A 3857-nucleotide genomic window follows, 5' to 3' on the forward strand; every position below is an offset into this window, starting at 1 on the left:
GTACATTTGCCAGTGAGAGCTCGAATCCTACTCGGTTTATGAGTGCCCTTTGAAAGTGGCTTTGATTGGGTGGGCTTTCTGTTTACTGTCTAAATCCTACTGGTATTGATGATTGGGATTTCACGAAAATGGTGTAATGAAGAAAGTGGTAAAAGGGCGANAATGATTTGTGGGATTGCTAGTCAAAGACGTGACNNTGTTCTTCACCCGATTGGGCTTTTGTTCTTTTGAATTTTTCTGTGTTTCAGGTTCCTGCTCATCATTTAGACTTTGCTTTGGTTACAGAGTAGTGGGGAATGGTTGTTGGTGGGTTTGGGTTCATTTGAGAAGGAGTGTATAATGTAATCAGGAATAGAGTGTAGAGATGCTTGGGTGATTGTTTTGTGGCGTTTATTACTGAGATTCCAGGGAAACAGGATAGATGTACATGGTGAATGTGGAGTCAGGATGACGTGGATCGGTCCTAATGACCGGTGATGATAGCAAACGAAAACGAGGAAGATGATCACACCATAACGTTCTCGAACAGATTATCGGCAATCATCATATGCACTATCAAACACTAGAATTCTATATATTATGCATTATGAGAAAAAAGGGTAAGTTGTATACCTGAGAATTCCTCTGATATTCCTCACTTCCTATATCCTCTCTGCCTAACCCCGATGATCTCTGCCTGCAGCCCAAAAACTTCTCCCTCCTCCGTAATTTTCCCTGCCTTGTCCACCCAACAAAAAAAAAATTCCTTTTCCTTCGTGCCCCTCTGGAAAAACACATGTTTTTCTCCTTTTTCCAAATCCCCTTCCCCAATCCAATTCTAACAACCTTGCTCCCCTCTATCCGACACCACCCTTCCACGTCACCATTCCCCATTTTTTTTTTCTTTTTTCTTCTTTCTTTTTTTTCAGTTTTTTTTCTTTTATTATTTTTTCTTTTCTTTTTTATTCTTTTTCCTTTTTTCTTTCTCTTCTTTTTTTCTTCTATTTTCGTTTTCTCTTTTTTTTTTCTTTTCTTTTCTTATATATATTTTTTGTTTATTTACTATTTTTTTTAAAAAGAATATAGAAAATCAAACTAAATAAGATAATAAGAAACTAAATCATAAAAAACTAAGAATAATAAAACAAAAATAGAAAATAAAAATAAAATAAGACAAAAATAAAAATAAATTCTACTATTTAGTCACCCGGACGAAATTGGGTGTTGGCATTAGTGACAGTAGTTTATTCAATGATGAATGAGAGTATGAGGAGTTAAGTTCTCCTGATATCAATGATGATGAAAGTGATGTTGAAGAGGGATATGGAAATTTTGTTACATTCACTATGCCCAAAAAGATGGTTGACTTTAAGTGGGAGGTTGGAACATATTTTGGGCAGAAAATAGACATCTTGGATGCCATAAAAACCTACGCACTAGAGAATGGAAGAAGGCTCAAATTTATTAAAAATGATAAAAAAAGAATAAGGATTAAGTGTATGGGAGCAAAAGGACAATGTCCATGGATGACTTATTTTGGGTACGTGGAGGCAATAAAAACAAAAATTCTGAGTAGACTGCGAAAGGAGGCCTTACTAACACAGTACTGGATTCCCAAGTAAAGTGATATAACTCATTTATTACTTTCAGTTCCTCCTATGCATTACTAATGTTCCTCATGTTGACAGCTGGTTTGCAGAAAAGATATTTGAAGTAAGACATGTGTCTCACACTGGGGACAAGTACGTGGTGAACATATATGAATCTTCATGCTCATGCAGAAAATGGAGCCTCAGTGGAATACCCTGTGCTCATGCCTTGACAACAATGACATTTCTCAACCTCAATGAAGAGGACTACATACCTGTTTGCTTTCACACTTCAACATATCAACAAATATACTCGTCGATTATCTATCCAATTAACGGACACAACTTGTGGGAGGTAACCCAATATGAAGATGTCATGCCTCCATCAAAAAGAAAGTTGCCTGGTCGTCCAAAGAAGAAAAGGAGGTTAGAGCAGTGGGAGTTGAAGAAAGATAGCACCAGGATGACCAAAGGAGGATTGCTTAAGAGATGCAACAAGTGTAGGGAAGTGAGTCACAACAAAAAACGCTGTCCCAAGACAGTGGACCAAGTTGTTTTACAGTCCCAGGGAGAAGCACCCACTTCACAAGATGTTTTGCAGTCCCAGGGAGAAGCACCCACTTCACTAGCTTAGGGTACAGAACATTGTCCAATGTTTTTTGTTTTATTAAAGGAAATGTAATAGATAGATTTCCTATTTGTATGAACATCTGTTTTTACACCAGACTTTTGGAAACAATGCTTTAGCTGGATGTCTTCTGTTTGTATGGATGTTTATTTTAAATGAAACATGAGTCATTTTCTTGAATGTGTCAAGCTGATGCAGTGTCAAATTCTGGTTCAACACTTAGTTCATTGTTAGACATCTTCAAATGCATTTTTTGTGCTTCACTCAAGTTTAATTTGTTGAATCTGATTGTTATTGATTGTTTGAAATTCCTTTGTACCATTACAATTTAAAATTGGTGTTAGAGTTGCGTGAATTAGTGATAAAAGGGGAACTCCACCAGTGAAAATTTGAATTACTGCTATTTAGCCTCAATTGGCAGCACTTATACACTTAAACCAATAATTTGGACTTGCTTGTGCTGCAAAAACTGAGTGTTTAAGCAATTTGGTACAAATTGAATTTTTAAACATCAATTTCAGCACTTCTATTTTCTGAAACAAGTTGCTTTTATCTGCATAACTATTTGTTGATTTATTACATCCACAATTGCGTGATAATTGGTAGCAAAAGCTTGGTCAAATTTCATTAAAAGAAATCTCAAATGCAAAAAGAAATGATAAGCAAGCATTCTTAAAAATCTGATCAAAACCAGTGTCAATTAAAAATTATGTACCAGTACCAGTATCAGTTTTGAGCAGTAGCAGGATTAATTTTTTGGATTCCTAACTAAGTATTGGTGGCCTGTGTGAGTTCTAGATTGGTGTAGGAACTAGTCGAGGTTGTTTCCTAACATTGGTAGCATCCTAGGAAGAAGATTGGAAAGGGAAAAGTTCAAATTTCAGAACGACAGCTCACGACATTTTGGGTCTGCAATGTTGCTGGCTGTCACAGCAGAAGATCTTCATTTTGCACTGATAATGATCATGGTTTATTTAAATAAATAAAGTTATCATTTTCATGCTTGTTGGACAATGATATCATTAAAAGAACATCAGCCCAGTTAAAAGAACAACCTATTATCATTAAAACAAGAACAATGTTCAATTCATATTTTCATTTCATTACACTAACATTTGCAACTATTACATTTGCAAGAAGGCCTACACAGCTACACTACTTAGACAAATATTTTCATGTCCTTCCCATCAACATTGCCACTGCAATCATGTTGATTACACATAGAATAAAAACCACCCCAACCAAAATTTTTATCCACTTTTCAAGAGTGATAACAGCTTTCTGCACAGCAACTACATTGTTGTCCTTCTCGTTTTCAACAGTCTTCATCAACCTGTCATCATTTTCAAAAGTCTTCATGAGCCTCACATAATTTGTTTCCAACATCTCACAACTAGCACTTTCCTGAGTTCCAAAATCACTCCACCATCTGAAGAAGTTGCATCCAACATTTTCACCTTCACCCTTATACCTAGGTGTCGCAACTGGAAAATCGCGACGGGACGACGACGATCCAAAAAAGAGAAATAATTTGAAAAATATGTTTTGGAGTCGCCACCATAGTTTATTCTGGAAAACTATGGAAAAAACCATAAAAAGGATAAGGCTTAATCTGTGAAAACCAGAGATAGATTCGGAAGTCGGTTACGTGTAGGGAAGGT

The 3857-nt window shown here is 36.1% G+C and overlaps 1 protein-coding gene across 2 annotated transcripts in view; it reads right to left on the minus strand.

Moving 5' to 3' along the window:
* The window catches only part of LOC106776768, an 11096-nt gene that overhangs the window by 4253 nt on the left and 2986 nt on the right, over positions 1-3857 (minus strand). Inside the window, exon 2 of one of the 2 annotated variants that reach the window (XR_002666002.1) lies at positions 2840-3529. The exons of the other annotated variant lie outside the window; for it this stretch is intronic. The gene's annotated coding sequence lies outside the window, so the exon portion shown is untranslated. Of the gene's footprint in view, positions 1-2839; positions 3530-3857 lie in introns of those variants that run through there. 2 annotated transcript variants of the gene reach the window in all.

Source organism: Vigna radiata, chromosome 11 (assembly GCF_000741045.1).
Source record: "Vigna radiata var. radiata cultivar VC1973A chromosome 11, Vradiata_ver6, whole genome shotgun sequence".
Taxonomy (NCBI): domain Eukaryota; kingdom Viridiplantae; phylum Streptophyta; class Magnoliopsida; order Fabales; family Fabaceae; genus Vigna; species Vigna radiata.